This window comes from Artibeus jamaicensis, unplaced genomic scaffold (genome assembly GCF_021234435.1).
Source record: "Artibeus jamaicensis isolate MK-2021 breed Jamaican fruit bat unplaced genomic scaffold, CSHL_Jam_final scaffold_614, whole genome shotgun sequence".
Taxonomy (NCBI): Eukaryota; Metazoa; Chordata; class Mammalia; order Chiroptera; family Phyllostomidae; genus Artibeus; species Artibeus jamaicensis.
The window spans coordinates 3,115,193-3,136,245 of record NW_026522050.1 but is presented as its reverse complement, the minus strand read 5'-3'; the positions used below and the strand labels follow the sequence as shown (position 1 = coordinate 3,136,245).

General features: G+C 43.0%; 1 pseudogene; it reads right to left on the bottom strand.

The window, feature by feature from the left end:
- Positions 1–13,439: 13,439 nt before the first annotated feature.
- On the bottom strand, positions 13,440–15,134 carry LOC119035311 (catenin alpha-1-like; annotated as a pseudogene).
- Between the last annotated feature and the right edge of the window lie 5,919 nt (positions 15,135–21,053).

Below are 21,053 nucleotides of genomic sequence, written 5' to 3'. Positions count from 1 at the left end.
CTTCCTTGCAACCTCAGGGATTATGCAGAAATTGACTGTTCATGGGTAAAAGCCACAGCTTAACTTTCCTTCTTTTTCTTTGGATCTACAAGTGCAAGACAATTGTTGAAACCTCACATACATTTCCATTCCAATAAAGTATCTGAAAAGTAAAGTTGTTTCTTTGTTGTCGAATAAAAGGGAGGCTTAGGGAAACTCGTGTCACACATGAGTTGCTCACACACACACATGCACACCCACCAGTACACAATAATTTTTTACAGAACTCAAGGGTATCTTCTCCTTTACCGCCCACAGCTCAACACTAATCCTGCCTTCACCATGTGAATGTACTCCCTCATCCCCGCCCTCAGGTCAGGGCACTGAAAGGCTCTCAGGTCCTAGTGATGGGTCCTGCTCAGGTGCCTTGGTCCATGGCAGGTTTCACATTGATGCTGTGCCCTCTCAGCATGGCCTGGCTCCACTCTCTGCATTCTCTGTCCTAGACCGAAGATTCTACCCAGTGCTGACAAAGATCCTCTCCCACAATTCACACCCCTAAGAGGAAATTCTCATCCCACAGGTGAACCACTATGGGATAAACTTTCCCCAAGCAGCAAATGAATTTCATCTCCTCCTCCTGACAAGGCACTGAGCCTTGCCTGAAAGTCAACTTTCCACACTTGGGTTCTGACTATGTTGGGCTTTCTTCGTGGAACAGTGAGGCATCTGTGATGACCCCTCTAAGCTAAGTGGTGGCTCATCCATTCCCCCTCTTACCTCCTGAAGCATGTGCCCCCACTGAGCCTGCCTCCATGGGTTACTGGAGAGCTTCCCAGGGGGCATCCGGCAGGGTGTGCATTGGGCAGCTTATGTCTTAAAGGTGCTTTCACACCTTCCCATTCCCCTTACATTACTTGGATCCTTTTCACAAAAATGTTCATTCCCTGGTCCATTTATGGAACTTTCAACTACTTTCTTCCCTACCAGCCTGGTGCATTTTCACTGATGTGGATCGGACATATGGGCATGGACAGTTTCTCAGGAGTCAACCCCTACATGTGGGGTCCACACACACCACCACTTGGCACTGGCACTCTGGTGCCAGTGCGTCCCTGCCCCCGTCTCCTACATTCATTCTAATACTTCAATCAGTCTTATTCTCTAGCCATTGCTGGTGGATCAACACAACCCACATGGTTCATGGTGCTTTTTCCAGGAGATGCAAGCAAATGTCCTCTAACTGAACCCCCAACTATAGCATGCAACAAAAGAGGTATGCAGGAAACACGTGAACACATAAACAGCCCCCTAACTGCACTGGGGCACCTTGGGTGTGTCCTGAGTTACCTGAGGCCAACCTGGTCCTGGAAACAAGTGTGAGGAGTTGGGGGGCATTCCAGAATGCCCAATTCAGGGGCTGACCTCTGGTTCTGCACTCTTGCTCTGGGGTCCCTTTTAGCTGCCATTGTTCAGGATCCTGAGATCTCTCCTCCCTTTCAAGCCAGTAACCAGTCCAATGAGAGCATGGCCACTGCCATGACTACAGTCATACTTCTCCTTCTGACTCCTCATCACACACAGGCCTTCTTTGCTCCCTCCACATGTCCAGTGCAACTGCAGACATGTGGACTCCTCTCCAAATGTGTCATGGTCAATCAGTGAGCAAAGGCAAACTTCTACATGTACATACAAAGCACCAAGACTGAGCAGTTAACATGAGTCCCTAATAAATAAGTATGTGTGTAAGGGATGTAATAAGCAAAATGTTAAAATGTGAGGTGTGGCTCCAGGGACATGGTCCTTTTGTCTGGTCCTAATATTGTCACCAACCTGGAGGTGCTGTGAAGAAGTGGAAGATATTTTCTATTATGACCTATTGAGTCTTTGGTATTTTCAGCTTCTTCTGTATGCATTGATATAAAGAAAAATAAGAGTTCTGGCCAAGATAGTGACATAGGTGAATATGCTTCATGTCCTCACACAATCAGAAGAAGGAAATAACCTATTTAAAAACAAAAACCAACCAGAACTACTAGAAAATGGAAATGAATGGAAGCCTGACAACGAAGGAGTTAATGAAGCAACAATCAACTAGACTGGTGGGAGCAACATACATTGGGCAGCTGGGCCAGAGAAGCTGCATAGCAAGGTGACCACTGGTGGACCAGGTGGTCCCATATTTGCCAGCGGATAAACTGAGCGGAACAACTAGGAGGCAAGACAGCCCACAAAATCCACTATTCTAGAAATAAACCCTCAGGACCTCTGGCTGTAAAAATATGGAGGTGGGGGTTGTGGCAGTGGGAGAAACTGCCAGTATCTTGAAAGTGTGCTGAGAGCCAAACAAGTGCCATTGTTCCCTCTCTGTCCCCTCCCCCACATACAGCTTCACAACACAGCCATTTGGGTTGCCCCATCCTGGAGAATACCTAAGACTTTGCCCCTTACAACAATAACCAGTGTGCCTAGAGGAGGAAATATGGGCCAAAGAAGATCAAAACTATGAACAGTAAAATGACAACAAACTCACGCCTATCAACTTAAAAATACGAAAACTAAGCAAACAAGTAGAGCAAAAACAAAATCAGAGAAATGGACATCACATGAAGGGTTTTCAGTGGGGATGGGGAGAGGAAGAATGGGGTGAGGAAAGGTACAGGGAATAAGAAGCATAATTAGCAGGCATAAAATAGATGGGGAGATGTTAAGAATGGTGTAGGAAACAGAAAAGTCAAAGAACTTATGTTTACACCTCATAAACATGAACTAAGGGGGAGAACACTGGAGGGTTGGGGGTACAGGGTGGAGGAGGGATAAAAGAAAAAATGGGAAAACTGTAATAGCATAATCAGTAAAATATAATTTAAGAAAAAAATGGGCCAAATTAAAGAACCAATCAAAACTTTAGAAATAGAAATAAGTGACCAGGAGATGGCACCTATCACAATTCAAAACACTAGTAACCAGGATGCTCACTAAAATTATTGGGTACAGCCCCAAAATAAAGGAAGATGTGAAGGCTATACAAAGTGAAATAAAGAAAAATATACAACAGTGCAAGGAAAGAAACTGGGACTCAAATCAATCATTTGCAACAAAAGGAACAAAGAAACATTCAACCAGAAGAGAATGAAGAAACAAGAATTTTAAAAAAAAAAACAGAAAAGTATAAGAAGACTCTGGGACATCTCCAAATATGTCAATATCCAAATCATAGGGATGCCAGAAGAAGAAGAGGAAGAATAAGAAATTGAAAATTTGTTTGAAAAAATGAAGACAGAAAAATTTCCCAATCTGGTGAAGGAAATAAACATACAAGTCCAGGAAGCTCAGAGTCCCAAACAACTTGGATCCAAATTGGACCACACCAAAACACATTGCCTAAGATTAAAAATAAAGAAAGAATCTTAACAGCACTAACGGGAAAAAAAAAAGAGAGTTACCTAAAAAAGAGGTCCAATAAGACTGTCAGCTGGTTTCTCAAAGAAATCTTGCAGGCAAAAAAGGCTGGAAAGAAGTATTCAAAGTCATGAAAAGCAAGGACCTACAACCTAGACTACTCTATCCAACAAAGCAATCAATTAGAAGAGAAAGGCAGATAAAGTGCTCCCCAGATAAGGTCAAATTAAATGAGTTCATCATCACCAACCTCTTATTATATGAAATGTTAAAGTGACTTATCTAAGAAAAAGAAGAGCAAAGCTATGAACAGTAAAATGACAACAAACTCACAACTGTCAACAACTGAACCTAAAAAAAAAACTAAGCAAACAACTAAAATAGGAACAGAATCATAGAGATGGAGACCACATGGAGGGTAATGAGCAGGGAGGAGGAGAAGTGAGAATGGGGAAAGGTACAGAAAATAAGAAGCATAAATTGTAGGTACAAAATAGACAGGGGGATGGTAAGAATAGCATAGGAAATGAAGAAGCCAAAACACTTGTATGTACAGCTCATGGACATGAATTAAGGGGGCGATGCTGGACGGGTTATGGGTACTGGGCAGAGGAAGATAAAGGGGAGAAAGAAAGAATGGCATACCTGTAATAGAATAATCAATAAAATATAATTTAAAAATAGACAAACAGACCCCAAAAGATTCATTGGTACATATTTGTTATTACAATATTCACAATAGCTCAATATTGTCAAGAAATTGTAACACTTTGGTGGTTTTGCCTGGTGAAAAAGTCAGCCCTGCAGAGAGCAGAATTGTCCCAAGGAAGATCAGGGGTCATTCTGGGTAAGGAGATTACCTGCAAAAGAAGAGGGATTGGCGGGGGTATGAGCAGAAGGGTGTCCATAACTTTTGCCTGCAGACAGGACTCTGGGGACTGGCAAAGGGAGGAGGGCTGAAGTCCAATCTCAACATTTCCTGCTTTGCTTTATTCCTGTGAAACTAATGCATGTCCCCTGAACTTGAGTGCCTGTAGGTCACAGTGGAAATAAGAGAGTGGACCAATAGCCACTTGCAAGGAGAGTCACACAATTTAAGGGGCACCAATAATCCCAGTAATCACTTTTTAGTGAAAGGTTGTTAAAACTCAAGATGAATGTCATATATGAACTTTAAGACTAAGAGACCATGCGGTCCTGCTTTCTCTGAGTCACCTCTCTCACTGGCTCAGTTCCCCTCCTGGCACCTTGGGTCCTGGATAAAGAATGCCCAGAGTGGAACCCCACCAGCTATGGGGAGCAAGACACAGTGATGTCCCTGTCCCTTAGAAGTTTTCACCACGCTGCTGTGTGTTTACCAGTTTGAAGACAAAGCCCTAGGCAACTCCTGGGATGTCATCCTGAGACCTCAGGGACATGTGTGCCTGAGCATCCTGCTGAGGACAGAGTCTGAAGACCCTACGTGCCCTGGGTAACACCCATTCCCACCTGTCATCCTCCTCTACCCTGAGTTCCCATATCCCTTATTAGGGTTTTAACATCACAGTAACAGTGACTCAGAGATGATCAGGAAACAGTAAATGAAGTGATTGAGAAGTAATGATCTTATCTTAACTGATTTCTATCAGTGGGACCAGAGTCAAATTCAGAAGCACACTCTGTCAGCACTTAGGAGAAACAAACGTTCTTGTTGGCAGAGTCAGTTATACTCAATATGCTGTTTGACTTAGGAGTGAGGTGATTCATTCTGCATGACTTGGTGTTTACACTTGTTCCTCCCTGATGTAAGTGTAAGAGTTGACATTTACCTCCAGTCACTGAGTGCAGCACGTTTCCTCTATATGTCCATTCATTCCAACACAAGTCCTCTGAGTTTGGCACTTAGATATCACCTTTACTTTACAGACGAGGAAAATGAGGCTAAGAGGGTCAGCACCAGCTGAAGATCCACAGGTAAAATGTTCCAGAGCTGACCTTGAATCCACTAGTCTTTGCCCAAGGTCAGGCTCCTCTCCACTAACCAAGAAATGCAAACATTCTCATTCTGAGTCATGCAGACCACACTTTAGAATTTAAAACAGAGCACACCTGCCCCAGGGCGTGGGGGTAATCCCAAACACACTGCGTGTTTCTGCAGGTCCATTTCAGTATCATGCTGCTGGTACTGTTCCTGTTGCCACAGTCCCTCTTTTCCCACGATGTCATGTGATGGGAATGGCTGAGCTATAGGAGAGGAGTCACTTGTTCTGTGCTGAGCATGGGTTCAGCTCATGTGAGGAATTCTTATCACTTCCAATACTTTTTTTAGTGGATTATCTTAAATGTTTAATTCACCAATTCATTTTAAATTGAATCTTTATTGCACTTTTTCCCATTACCATTTAGACTCCTTATACCTGTCTCCCCCAAGCAATCACCATACTGTGGCCCATGTCTATGAGTCCTCATCAATTAATTTTTGAAAATCCTCACTCGAGGATGTTGTTATTGATTTTAGAGAGGGGGTAGCAGGGCAAGAGAAAGGGAGAAATATATCAATGTGAAAGAAAAACATCTATTGGTTGCATCCTGTATGCACCCCAAACAGAGATTGAACCCGCAACATACGCATGTGCCCTGGCCAGGAATCAGACCTGGGATGTGGGTTTATGACATGTCACTCCAACCCTCTGAGCCACACTGGCTAGGGCTCAAATTGTTTTTATATAGATTTCTTTCCTTGTCAGAAGAGAATACTTTTTACAGTTTCCTACTTTCCTTTTTTTTAAATTTTTTATTGATTATGCTGTTACAGTTGTTCTATTCCCCCTTTCATTCCCCTCCACCCTACCCCCATCCCCACCATTACCCCCCTTTTAGTTTATGATCATGTGTCTCAAGTCTTTTAGATTCTATATTTCCCATGCTATTCTTGCCCCCCCATCTATTTTCTATCTACTGTCTATGCTACTTATTTTCTGTACCTTCTCCCCCCTTCTCCTCCTCCCACTCCCCTGTTGCTAACCCTCCTTGAGATCTTCATTTCTATGTTTCCACTCCTGATCTAGCTGTCCTTTTAGTTTGCTTTCGTTTTAGGTGTGGTTGTTCATAACTGTGAGTTTGTTGTCCTTTCACTGTTCATGTTTCTTTAACTTCTTTTTCTTAGATAAGTCCCTTTAACATTTCATATAATAAGGGCTTGGTGATGATGAACTCCTTGAATTTGATCTTATCTGAGAAGCACTTTATCTGTCCTTCCATTCTAAATGAAAGTTTTGCTGGATAGAGCAATCTTGGTTGTAGGTCTTTGGATTTCATGACTTGGAATACCTCTTTCCAGCCCCTTCTTGCCTGTAAGGTCTCTTTTGAGAAATCTGCTGACAGTCTGATGGGGACTCCTTTGTAGGTGACTGTCCCCTTAGCTCTTGCTGCTTCTAGGATTCTCTCCTTCATTTTAATTTTGGCTAATATAATGATGATGTGCCTTGGTGTGTTCCTTCTTAGGTACAACTTCTTTGGTACTCTCTGAGCTTCCTGGATTTCCTGGAAGTATATTTCCTTTGCCAGATTGGGGAAATTCTCCTTTATTATTTGTTCAAATAAGTTTTCCACTGGTGGCTGTGCCTTTCCCCCTTCTGGTACCCCTATAATTTGGATGTTGGAGCATTTAAAGATGTCCTGGAGGTTCCTAAGACTCTCCTCATTTCTTTGAATTCTTGCTTCTTGACTCTTTTCTGTTTGGCCATTATTTGCTTTCTTCTGGTCCACTCCATTGATTTGAGTCCCAGTTTCCTTTTCATTGCTATTGGTGTCCTGTGCGATTCCATTCATTTCAATTAGTTTTGCCTTCATATATTTGTCTAATTTGTGGCTATAATCAACCAGTTCTGTGAGGATCCTGATCACCAGTGTTTTAAACTGTGTGTCTGAGAGTTTTGCTATTTCTTCATCACTTAGATCTATAGGTTCTGGGGCTTTGAGATCTTCTTGCGCCATTATTGGTCTGTTCCCGCCTTTAAGTGTGAGAAGGGGCGCTTTGGACTCCCAGGTCGCTGGGTTGTGACGCTGTATGTGGGGGCGTGGTCAGAGCAGGGAAATGGCGACCCCCTCTGCTGTTTCTCACAGCTGGGTGAGGAGCAGCGCCTTAGGTGGTTCACCTGGGCCGGGCCACTCAGAGTCCCTGGGTTATGACGCTGTATGTGGAGGTGGGGTCAGAGCAGGGAAATGGCAACGGCTCTCCCTGCCGCTAGCCGCGGGGACCCGCTGGGTCCCGGTTCAATCGCCCACTCCCTCGCCTGTCCACCCACACACAAATGCGCAACCACAATCAACACGCAGCCCCACTCCCCCGCTGTCTCCCCCGAGGTTGCTCGCCTGGTCGCTCCCTTGGTCACTCACTAGGTCCAACCCTGCGCCTGGATTCTGTGCACCTGAGTTTGTCTGACCAAGTCCTCCTGTGCAACCCCGTTTCACCAGCCTCTGGTTTCGCCCCTTACCGGTCAGGCTGAAGAATTTGTTGTTAACGGACTTCCGAAAAGTTCAATTTTCCGTGTTCTGGCTATGTTTTCTATTGCTAATATTTAGTTGTCTCTAAACTTGGTTGTGTGAGAAGGCACGGCACATCTACCTATGCCTCCATCTTGGTGGAAGTCCCCTACTTTCCTTTTTTAATAGCAATTTTTATAGCAGTCTAGGTTCACAGAGAAATTGAAAGCGAGTACAGACTCCCCACATGCATCCCACTCATGACCACACACAATCCCCCCAGTCCCCATTTACAGCCCCACCAGACTGGGACATGTGTCACAATTGGCAAACCTCTATTGACACATCAGTATCACCTATGGCCAAAAGTTACTATTAGGGCTTGTACTTGTGTTGTATATTCCATGTGTTTGGTGAAATGTATAATGATGCATACCCACCCTTACAGTTCAGGGAGCTTTTCTGCCCTCCAGTCCCTGTGCTCTGCCTGTTTAGCCTCCCTTTCCCCAACCCCTGGAGACCACTGACTAATCTTTCAATGTCTCCATAGCTTTCACCTTTCCCAACATCTGCCATTGCATCAGGGACCCTACAAGCCCTGAAGGCCTGAGACATGCTGGAGCTACTCAGTGGAAGAAGCCTGAGTCTCCAAGGAACACTTGAGGTCGGGATGTATCCTGGACAGGCATCTGGGAGCAGTAGGTCCAGGTCAAGGCAACAGTTGTTCAGAGTGTACATCACAGAGGACTGTGTCATTAGTGATACTGTTGAGAGCACTGGACCATGGTAGTAATCAAAAGCAATGGACATATTTCCTTTTCATTATCATTTCTCAGTTCTCCACAGACAGTGCACCCTTCATCACCCACACCCCTGGGGGCACTACCTCTGCCCCACCCTCAGACCTCAGCACATCCTGCAGCATGTCCCCTCTGCTGGCCTCTGCACTGCACCCAGATGTGTCAATGACAAGCCACTATTTTTTAATCCACTACAAGAAAAAAGGTAGTGAGATGTTGACAGATATGTGTTCCAGAGGAAAAAGAAGATCAAGGACTCAGAAGAATGCACAAAACAAATCAAATGAATTGCCACCTTGGTCCTCTCTCAGAGTAGCATGTTTTCCAAAATACACTGAATAACATGCTTGAAGCTGCTGGGTTTTTTTTTTTATTACATATGCAGTGTGCAGCAGTGCTTCAATCCTCTTTTACTTTCTCCTCAAATTCCCTTTATTCTTTGGTCATTTTTTAAAAGATTTTATTTATTTTCATAGAGTGGGGAAGGGAGATAGAATGAGAGAAAGAGAAACATCGATGTAAGTGAGAAACATAGATTGGTTGGAGGCAACTGTGCCCCAGCTGGGGACTGAACCTGCACACAGCCATGTGCCCTGACCAGGACTCTAACCAGTGACCTTTTGCTTCAAAGGATGACACTCATACAACTGAGTCACACTGGTCAGGGCTCTTTGGTCTTTATTCAAATGTCTCTGCTTAATGGGGAGGGTAGCATTGTTTAGATCTGCCCTAGTCTCTTAATGTCTGGCTCAGTGGGAGACAAGCTCATTCACATCTTTGCTTCACTCTTCACTCTGTTGCATGTCAGGTAGTCTCTGGAAAATTTCACCGCCCACCTGTGAGAGAATAGAATTGACCTGAAAGCACAAACCTTAATGCTCTTATTAACATTGTATTGTCCCAGACATCCTGAATTGAGGGTCCCATCAGCAGTGGCACATAAGTGTCTGTGTGTGTGGTGACATTTGTGCTGTGTGCCAATTAGGTGAAGGCCAGAGAGCAGACTTACTTTAACAAGTTAAACATATAAAATGGATTCCAGAAGCAAGTGTCTATCTCCACTTCTAAGTCTTTGTGTGTGTGTGTGTGTGTGTGTGTGTGTGTGTGTTTATTTTTATTTTTTATTTTATTTTTAATTTCATTGTTATTTTTCAAGTACAGTTTTTTTGTCTATTTCTCCCATCCAAGCCCCCCCCCGCCCCATGCTCCCCACCTCCCTCCCATTTCCACCCCCCTTAGTTCTCGTCCCTGTGTCCTTCCTATTTGTTCCTCCAAATCCCTCCCCTTTTTTCCCCTTAAATTCCCTTCCCTCTCCCCTCTGGTCACTGTCCCCCTGTTCTCTATTTCAGTGTCTTTGTTTTTATTCTGCTTGCTTGTTTGTTTTGTTGTTTAGCTTCCTGTCAAAGGTGAGATCATATGGTATTTGTCTTTCAACACCTGGCCTATTTCACTCAGCATAATGCTTTCCAGTTCCATCCATGTTGTTGCAAAGGGTAGTAGCTCCTTCTTTCTCTCTGCTGCATAGAATTCCATTGTGTATGTGTACCACAATTTTTTGATCCATTCATTTACTGATGGGCACCTAGGTTGCTTCCAGCTCTTGGCTATTGTAAATTGTGCTGCTATGAACATTGTGGTGCATAGGTTCATTGAGATTGGTGTTTTAGGGTTCTTATGATATAATCCTAGCAGTGGAATTGCTGGGTCAAAAGGCAGGTCGATTTTTATTTTTCTGAGAAAAATCCATACTGTTTTCCATAATGGTTGTACCAGTCTGCAATCCCACCAACAGTGAACTAAGGACCCCTTTTCCCCACAACCTCTCCAGCATTTGTTGTTTGTTGCTTTGTTTATGATAGCCATCCTGACTGGTGTAAAGTGGTATCTCATTGTGGTTTTAATTTGCATGTCTCTGATAGCTAATGATATTGAGCATCTCTTAATGTGTCTCTGGATGTTCTGTATGTCCTCCTTGGAGAAGTGTCTGTTCAAGTCCTTTTCCCATTTTTTAATTGGGTTGGTTATCTTCTCTCCACTTCTAAGTCTTTAATCAACATTCTTACCTCAACAAATATACATAGTACAATCTTGTGAACTATATTTATAGTTTTTAAGGTGGACTATATCAGGAAAAGTTAGTGTAAAAGCATCCAAATTCATAAAATTTAGAGAAGACAGTAAAGCATACTTTGTAGCTCTAGTAATCACTTTTTAATGACAAATAAGATAAGGTCTCAATTACTGCCTAAGCAAACACGTTTTTGTTAGGCTCTGTTGCAAGCCCAGGCAGGAAACACTGCAGGTATTAGAAGGGAGCCCAGTGGTGTATCTGTGTTTGAGGCTGCAGAAAGGGTAAACAGCACGATATTCTGACTACAGCATCACAACTTTGTAACCTGGCCAATGTGTTTTGCAGTGGAGTGTATGTTAGTAATTGTACCCATGATTAAAATTCTCCTTTTTGTCATTAAGAGAGCAATCAGTTTTCTTCAAGACAGATTATGTGTTACTTAGTTGCATGTGGTTTCTCCCTCTCAGATCTGCTTCTAAGGACATTCCTCCCCTGGAGACAGCTTCCTGAGATACCCACTTTGCTTTCCCTGACTCAATCTGGTCATTGAATAGCAGCCAAAATGCCAGGATGCCAGGCTGGTGAAGTCCCCTTCCTGAACCCTGGGTGAGTCAGCTCTCCCCTTTGTTCAAACCCTCATGCCACACTAAGACAACAGGCATCACACTTGATCAAGAGCATTATTCACAATCTAATGTAAGATTCTGTTTGGTTATGACATTTTTATTTTTATTTATGCTTATTAAAAATATAGCTAGAAATATGCTCCTAAATTCCGAGAGTATTTGTGACCAACTGAAACACAAGTGTGCCCTTCCAAAGTTCCCTGGCAGGCCAGGTTTAAAAGTCTGTGCAGGTTCTGCCAAGATGGAGGCATAGGTGGAGACGCCATGCTTTCTCACACAACCAAGTTTAGAGACAACAAAATATTAGCAACAGAAAACACAGCCAGAACACAGAAAATTGAACTTTTCAGAAGTCTGATTACAACAAATTCTTCAGCCTGGCCAGTAAGAGGGGCGAAGCCAGCAGCTGGCAGAGCGGGGTTGCACAGGAAAACTCAGTCAGACAGATTCAGGCGCATGGATCCCAGGCGTGGGTTTGCAATGGGCAGACCCAGTGAGCGACCCAGCGAGGGTGCAGGGTGGCAGGTTGACTGTGGTGGCGCATTCGTGCCCAGATAGACCAGGGAGGGAGTGGGTGGTGAGATGGGACCGAGCAGGCCCCAGCAGCGAGAGGCAGTAGAGGGGGGCACCATTTCCCCACGATGACCCTGCCCCACATTCAGCATCACAACCCAGTGACCTGGGCAGCCCTGCCCTGGTGAACACCTAAGGCTCAGCTTCTCATTTTTAACGGGCGCAAACAGACTGAAAATGGCTCAAGAAGATCCCAAAGCCCCAGAGCCCATAACTCTAAGCGACGAAGAAATAGCAAAACTTTCAGATGCACAGTTCAAAACACTGGTGATCAGGATCCTCACAGAACTGGTTGATTTTAGTCACAAATTAGAGGAACATATGAAGGCTAAACTAATTTAAATGAAGGGAATTGCACAGGAAACCAATAGTGATGAAAAGGAAACTGGGACTCAAATCAAGGGAGTGAACCAGAAGGAGGAAAAATGACCAAACAGGAAAATATGAAGAAATAAGAATTCAAAAAAATGAGGAGAGGCTTAGGAACCTCCAGGACATCTTTAAAAGCTCCAACATCCGAATTATAGGGGTACCAGAAGGGGGAAAGGCACAGCCACCAGTGAAAAACTTATTTGAACAAATAATAAAGGAGAATTTCCCCAATCTGGCAAAGGAAATAGACTTCCAGGAAATCCAGGAAGCTCAGAGCATCCCAAAGAAGTTGGACCCAAGAAGGAACACACCAAGGCACATCATAATTATATTAGCCAAGATTAAAATGGAGGAGAGAATCTTAGAAGCAGCAAGAGCTAAGGGGACAGTCACCTACAAAGGAGTTCCCATCATACTGTCAGCGGATTTCTCAAAAAAGACCTTATAGGCAAGAAGGGGCTGGAAAGAGGTATTCCAAGTCATGAAATTCAAAGACCTACAACCAAGATCTCTGTTCTTCTTCATCCTTTTACCTATTGCAGAATTGAGTGCATCAGTTCCTTTTCTTAAAAGATTTAATTTATTTGTTTGTTTATTTATTTATTTATTTACTCTATCCAGCAAAACTTTCATTTAGAATGGAAGGACAGATAAAGTGCTTCTCAGATAAGATCAAATTCAAGGAGTTCATCATCACCAAGACCTTTTTATATGAAATTTTAAAGGGACTTACCTAAGAAAAAGAAGATAAAAGAGATGAACAGTGAAAGGACAACAAATTCACAGTTCTTAACAGCCACACCTAAAACAAAAGCAAACTAAAAGGACAGCTAGATCAGGAGTGGAAACATAGAAATGAAGATCTCATGGAGGGTTAGCAACAGGGGAGTGGGAGGAGGAGAAGGGGGGAGAAGGTACAGAAAATAAGTAGCATAGACAGTAGGTAGAAAATAGATGGGGGGCAACAATAGCATGAGAAATATAGAATCTAAAGGACTTGAGACACATGGTCATAAACTAAAGGGGGGAATGGTGGGGGCAGGGTGCAAGGTGTAGGGGAATGAAGGAGGGGAATAGAACAACTGTAATGGCATAATCAATAAAAAAAGATAAATATTTTTTTAAAAGTCTGTGCAATTTGACTTCAGTGGTCTATTCAGCAAAAACATTTGCGTGAAGACTGTGAATGATCTTAAGGGCCCAGAGGGGTGGGGGCAGCTGGCTACTACACCCTTGGATTCTGTCCATGGTTCTGAATTCTCTGAGGGCCTGCACAGGGCTCACCTGCATCTTCGGAGATGCCCTTTTAATCCTGGCCAGCGTCTTGTCCTGTTTCTCTGTCTTCACCAAGGCTTTTTCTCCGGTGCCTTCATCTTCCATGACACAACCAGCAGTTTGGAGAAAGCCATATTCTGAGACCTCTGGTATGCCGAGGAGGCCACATAGGAAGACTTCACCGTCTGTACCACTATGTTCATCAAGTTCTTGACGGTCCAGATGTGGGACATGGTGCTGTCTTTCCCAGAGACAATGAGCTCCACACCATGGTCCTGCACCTCAGCCTTGACTTTGCTGCAGATGTAGAGCTTGTGACAATGGAGGACAATGCACTGCAGGAAGGCCTGCAGGTCCTGCTTGCAGGCCACATCTGGGCAATAGTCTGTGGTGGTTGGCCATGCTTGTCCATCCTGAAAATTGCCCTGGCAATTTTTTGGCAGCACTGTGCATCCAATGTATTTTTGACTGCCCTCAATCTTTGATGAAGTTTCTTGACTCCATCTCAATCACAATTATCTGTTTGAACCACATAATGGTGTTGTTACCATTGTCATCCCTTTTTAACTCTGCATCCATGTGGTTCTTTTCTTCCTGGAAACTTCCACCCAGGCCACAGGGTTTGCTTTTTGCTCTTGGGAAGGCTGAGCCATGATGGTCCGGGCACTTGGGCCAGCTATAGGCTGATCATCTCCTGTCTGGACACTTGTTTCACTTCAGACAATGAAGTCATCTATCCTGAAGTCAGAGTCACACAATTCTTCAGGAGTCCCTATCACCAGGACTGATTTCCTGGTGTCCCCCATGCCATTGCACACAAGGCAGGAGGCTTCAATCAACTCGTTGTCATCCATGAGCTGGTAGAATCCAAGCTGAGGGCTTCCACCACTGCATCCAATTGCTTGGTAAAGTGCAGCATGACTGTGTGGGAGAGAGGCTTGGGAGCTTCTTGCACCTTCTCTGTGTGGTTCCCTGGCTCATATGTGTCCATTGCTGAAGTGATTGCAGGAATGACCCAGGCCATAGGTGGTGCCATCTGTGTGGTCCAGCTTATCCACATCTTTCTCTTTGGGAAGAATGATACATTTGTTCACATCTTCTAATATGTGACTCTCTGAGACAGCCAAGAAATCATCAATAGAAGTAACATCACTGACAGCATCAGGCAGAACATGGACTGGTTTTTCCCACTGTTCTTTCAAAAGATCCATGTACTCTTGGGACAGTTTACTCTTTGGTTTTACTGCAACAGCCAATGCAGTGTTGATAACATGAAGACAGAGGGCTTCTAGCAGGCTTGCAGGCATCTGAACAAGCTTTATATCCTCTTCATTGTTTGAAATGGAACAGGCCAAGTGGTGACCTCAATTAATTTGTTGGCATGTTCCCAGAAAACTTGAGCACCCTCTTTAACTTCTTTCTCATTTCTCTTCTTTGCAGCTCCAATCAGTACTAACAGGGAAACATTGGTTTCCAGGAATGAATCTGACAAGGGGTGCGTGAGAGTTTGTGAAGCTGTCTACGCAGGTCTCTGTTCTTCTTCATCCTTTTACCTATTTCAGAATTAAGTGCATCAGTTCCTTTCCTTAAAAGATTTAATTCATTTGTTTATTTATTTATTTATTTATTTATTTGTGTATTTAACTACTTAATTATTAGAGACAGGAGAATGGAGAGAGAAAGAGAGAAAGAAATATCAATGTGAAAGACAAACATTGATTCTTATGCACCCCCACATCATCGCAATGACCCACATCTTTCAATTCCTGTTGCCTTTTAGCTACTGTGATGTTAAGTTTATCCGTTGAGGTGTTTTACACTGTATTCCCAAGTCTCGTTCAACTCCATCATTCCTCAGCTACAAGATACCATCTCCACAACTTTCAGCTGAACAAGTAATTTGTACACACCTGCCATGTCAGCTAAAACAAGCAGCCAGGTAACAGTGTAGAGCAAAGCTACAGCTTCCTGAACCACATTGCCAATGTCACAGAAGAACAGAGGACATCTGCAAATTCCTCTGCAGCCTTCTGCATCAAATAACCTTGTTTTCCAATATCTCCTGCAGCAGAGACTAGTTTCTCCTTGAAAAACTGACTCTCCTTTACAACTTTATCTCATTCCCCAAGAATTTTCACTTGCTCATTCAACAGATGCAGCCAAAACCTGGGCGTTCTTAGAATGGCCTCTCTTCTCATTAGAGGGCCCCTTCCTATTGGTGTTTGCCAGTCATAACGTGTGTAAGTAGGGCCTCCAACAGTCTCTTAACTGCCAGAGTCTCTCAACTGCCAGAGTCCTGTCTACATGTTGTCTGTGTAGACAGCAGGCATTTCTGAGGGAAATGGAATTTTCCTGAGGCTCAGAGCCAACAGATGCCACTTGGTCTTTTCCCTCCAGCTCCAAGGAGGAAATCCTGATGAACTTTCTCAGTAAAAAATCTAAAAAAAATAGGAATAGAAGAAAACTCTTTAGAGCCAATATAATCAATGTTCAAAGCCAACAGTCAGCATCACTCTAAAACAGTGAATGCTAAAGGTGCTTCCATTATAGTGAAGGGGAAAATACCTGATGGACCATTTGTTAGTCAACATGGGTGTGCAAATTCTAAGTGTCACACTAAAATATGAACATGCAATAATTGTAAATATTTCCAAAGATGAGATTAAACTCTTCCACCTGCCAACAAAATGATTCTTTTACCAGGAGACTTGAGACTGGATCACAGAGAACAACTAAGAGCATTAAAATAGTATGAGGATCTACATTATAAGTGACTGAATACATGCTCAATATAGAAAAATACAACAGCTTGTGTATGCTGTAGGACAGAGTGAGAATTAGAAATGGAAGAAAATGTCTCATTTGCACAAGTGACAAAACCATAAAATACTTAAGAACAAATCTAATGAGTAAGGTAATATATACTGTGTATTTGGAAGACTAATGATAAAAATGTCAATATTTCCAAAATTAATATATAAATTTGCCACTAGAACTTAATGAGGAACTGGATAAAATTATTTAAAAATTCATATGGAACAATATGTGTCTGAAAATGGCCAAGAAGGTTAGGAAGAACACTGAGTGGTTACTTTTCACTCAGATATTGAAAATAAAGTAATAAACACTTCTCCAAGGAGGACATACAGAACATTCAGAGACACATGAAGAGATGCTCAATATCATTAGCTATCAGAGAGATGCAAATTAAAACCACAATGAGATACCACTTTACACCAGTCAGGATGGCTATCATAAACAAAGCAACAAACAACAAATGTTGGAGGGGTTGTGGGGAAAAGGGGTCCTTAGTTCACTGTTGGTGGGAGTGCAGACTGGTACAACCATTATGGAAAACAGTATGGAATTTTCTCAGAAAAATAAAAATCGACCTGCCTTTTGACCCAGCAATTCCACTGCTGGGATTATATCCTATGAATCCTAAAACATCAATATCAAAGAACCTATGCACCACAATGTTCATAGCAGCACAATTTACAATAGCCAAGAGTTGGAAGCAACCTAGGTGCCCATCAGTAAATGAATGGATCCAAAAATTGTGGTACATATACACAATGGAATTCTATGCAGCAGAGAGAAAGAAGGAGCTACTACCCTTTGCAACAACATGGATGGAACTGGAAAGCATTATGCTGAGTGAAATAGGCCAGGTGCTGAAAGACAAATACCATATGATCTCACCTTTAACAGGAAGCTAAACAACAAAACAAACAAGCAAGCAGAAAAAAAAAAACAAAAAACAAAGACACTGAAATAGAGAACAAGGGGATAGTGACCAGAGGGGAGAAGGAAGGGAAGTTAAGGGGAAAAAGGGGGAGGGATTTGGAGGAACAAATAGGAAGGACACAGGGACGAGAACTAAGGGGGGGTGGAAATGGGAGGGAGGTGGGGAGCAAGGGGTCGGGGGAGGCTGGGATGGGAAAAATAGACAAAAAACTGTACTTGAAAAATAACTAAATAAAATTAAAATAAAAAAAATTAAAAAAAATTTAAAAAAAGAAAATAAAGTAATAAAAAAACTCTTCTTCATCCAGATTAGGGTAGCCTTAGAAGTATTTATCTATACCGTGGAACAAGATAGGTAACTCAAAAATGGATGCACACACAGAGAGAATTTAATATATGTCATAAACCACGTCACAACTCAGTGGTTTAAAGACTATATTTTTTGGTCAGACATGGCTACTAACCATCAGCAAGAGAGAAAACAAGACTTCTGCCCCCTACAATATACAATATTGGAACTGGTTCAAAATTGACATGTAAGAGGTGAAGAATTTCATTGAAATGGTTGAGGCAGGAGCCAGATTGCATGGGGTTGGGAGGTGGATTGGAGGTGAACAGTGGGACCAGTCACTGGAATGTGGCACAGTAAACACTCCCATGTCTTGTGATGCACACACACCCACTCTGGCAGACACTGACCTGATCTACAGGTGCTTGGCTTTACTTTTCAACCTGATTGGGGCCATTTTTCTGATCTGTAGAAAAGTTCATAGCAGGTAAAGTAAATAGCCTACAAAAAGATATTGATGACTTCATTAATATAATAAAGACATCAACTAACTCATGGGCTTTATTGGTTTATACCTGTGTACAGGGCAACCTTTGGTAAGAATTATTCCTTTGCAGTCTTATGTCTTACATCTTACACTAAAGAGCAGCAGATCTACAATGAGAGGAATTTAGAGATGCGAAGGTTACGTGTACATGAATGTCAGGTGCTTAGGGATTAATGAGGACCAATATCCACAAGGAACAGAAGACTTCTATTGTCCCTTTCACTACAAAAACCTGTTCAAGAAGAAAGGTCTTTCTGGTGAGCAGGGGATGAAGTTAAGCAAAGTAAATAGTCTTGAGAATCCTCTAGTGAGTGTTAGCTCATCAGTTTCCTGGTCCATCTGACAAGCCCTGAGGGCTTTTGGCCTCTTTTCCCAGGGAGTTCCTCCAGAATCCCTAAACCAATTCCTTCAATCTCCCAAAGGTGGCCCAACATACAGTTTTTCTTCTGTAGGATCAGGACATAGAACACCTGCTTATTTTCATTAGCTAAATGGCACCTGTATGTGCAAATGACTCAAACTCCCATAACTAGGAGGTACTGTTGTGGGGTTATGACTTGCTGGCCTCCTGATTCCTGTTCACATATGGCTGATGTACACTGAGGAGCACACACGTCAAGAATGGCCAACACACCTGCCCCATGTGGGGAGGATCCAGAAAAGATGAGTGAGGAGGTGGCCTTTATTGGTTTGAGGCTGTTCTCTTTGGAAAGGCTGTGTGTAATATCACATCCCCAGGTAGAACATGTGTACTGTGACAGAGTCTTCCCTAGGCCTGGTAACCCTGACTCCTGCTGAAAAGGAGCTCAGGATGAAAGGAGAGTCCTTGACACCTGAGAATCTTCTCCTGGTGAAGAGGATCACAGGGTCCCACCAGGAAGTATCTTGGGGCCAGGACAGGTCACATGAGCAGAGCCTCAAGTGCTTTCTGTGCACACAGCCTTTGTGGTCACTATGACACTGAGACCTTGAAGCCACTTTTAGGTTGTTTTTTTGTAATTTACTCAGTCTTTACCTTGTCACTGAATCTGTTGACCTTCCAGAACTCTGGGATTGGGGAGGGGTATGTGCTTGTAATTTGATGTGTAAGACTTTGCATACCTTTGTATAACCTTCCTCCTAAGTTCAGATTCTTGGCTACAACACAGAAAAAAGATGTAGCCATCCTTGGACAATGGAGTTATAGCAAGAGTGGCTGAACAAGAGGAATGGAGCTATCTCTGATGCCCCAGAACCTTTGCTGGTTGTGTGTCTTCCTTGGCAGCTCACTGCTCATAGCAAGAAGTCAGGCCGTGGTTAGGGAACAGAGGGCTGTGGGCAGGGGCCAGTGGGAGAGGGAAGAAGCAGTGCAGCCACTCACATGTGTCCCTGAAGGCTCATGGCATATGGCTAAAGGGCTCTTCACTGCACAGGTGGTGGAGGAAGTGGAACATGCCTATAGAGTCTGCCAAAGGAGGCACATGGGTGATGTGGGCACCATCACAGATTCTTGCAGCCTTGGGTAAAGCCCAACATATATCTTTCCATTTTTAATAATTCTTATCAAACTAAAATGTTATTGATAAATACTTTTTTAATGAGGTGGATCAGGCCTGCTTTTGATGTTATATATCCCTGGAGAGCATCATGGATTGGTAAAGATGAGGCCCATCTAGTCATGTTGTTCTTCCTTAGAGGTCTTGACTCAGAAAGCACTCATCACTTGATTGTGCACATGTGAAAAGAATAAGTCTGTGGCGCCAATGTCACTGGAGTCCAAGTATGCCTTTGGAGAATGGGCCAAGACCAACAGTGGGGTCTGCCATTCAAAATTATTTTAATGAATAATCAGCCACAGCACATTAGGTCCTTCTTTGATGATTTTCAAAGGCAGGACACAGAGATCACTCTCTGGAGAAATAAATTGTGTCCTACAAAATACTGCTTACACTGAGCTCTTTGGAGTCTGGAGTTGCACTTGTAGAGTCAATGCCATGTAGGATCTAATAGGTGACGAGTACATCATCAGTCTTGGTAAAAGGGAACAAGGATGTTTATTTTGGGAGGTGGCACATGAGAACCAGTGTCATCAGATGATACATGAATTGTATCTTAAAGTACATGTGGACATCATGACCAGAAGTGATGATGTCTTCAATGTTTCCATCCCCCATGTTCCTGTTCCCCAGTTAAACACAGAGAGCTGAAGGGGCCCTGGGATTTCCAACACTGCTGAAGGACACCTGTCACCAGTGCATCCTGCTGAGACCGTGTTCCTGGGATTCTGTGTGTCTTGGGATAAATAGTACCCACCCCACTTACCACCCTCCTGTACTCTTAGTTCCAAAATGCACTACTTAGGATAAGAAAATAGCAATAACAGTCAGTTAGATGTGATCATAAAACAGGATATGAAGTGATTGAAATGTGATGATCTTATTTAACTGAGAGAAATCCCACTGGAACCAGAGCCAAATTCATAAGCACAATCAATTGGCATTTAGAATAAATCAACATTGCTCCTTGGCAAAGTTGATTAGATTCAGTCTATTTGTTTTTGTGGGTGAGGTGATTATTCTGTTTGACTTTGCACTTACATTTTTTCTTTTTGTTGCATAATTGGGACACCTAACTTTTACTGCCAGTTACTATACTGAGCATTGTTCCTGAGTTAATTTGTTTATCCTCATATAAATTGTTTGCTCTCAACCTTCATGTACAAATGAGGGAACAGGCTGAGAGGATCAGCACCTTGCTGAAGACTCCCGAAGTAGAAAGTTCCACAACTGAGCTTGAAACCAGGTAGGCCCTAAAATTGGGCTCTTCTTCACAACTCAGTAAGGGAATATATTCTAAATTTGAAAGATCCAAACAGCCCTGCAGAATTGAAAACAATGTGTAAAACATCCTGAGTAAGATTCTCAGGTGG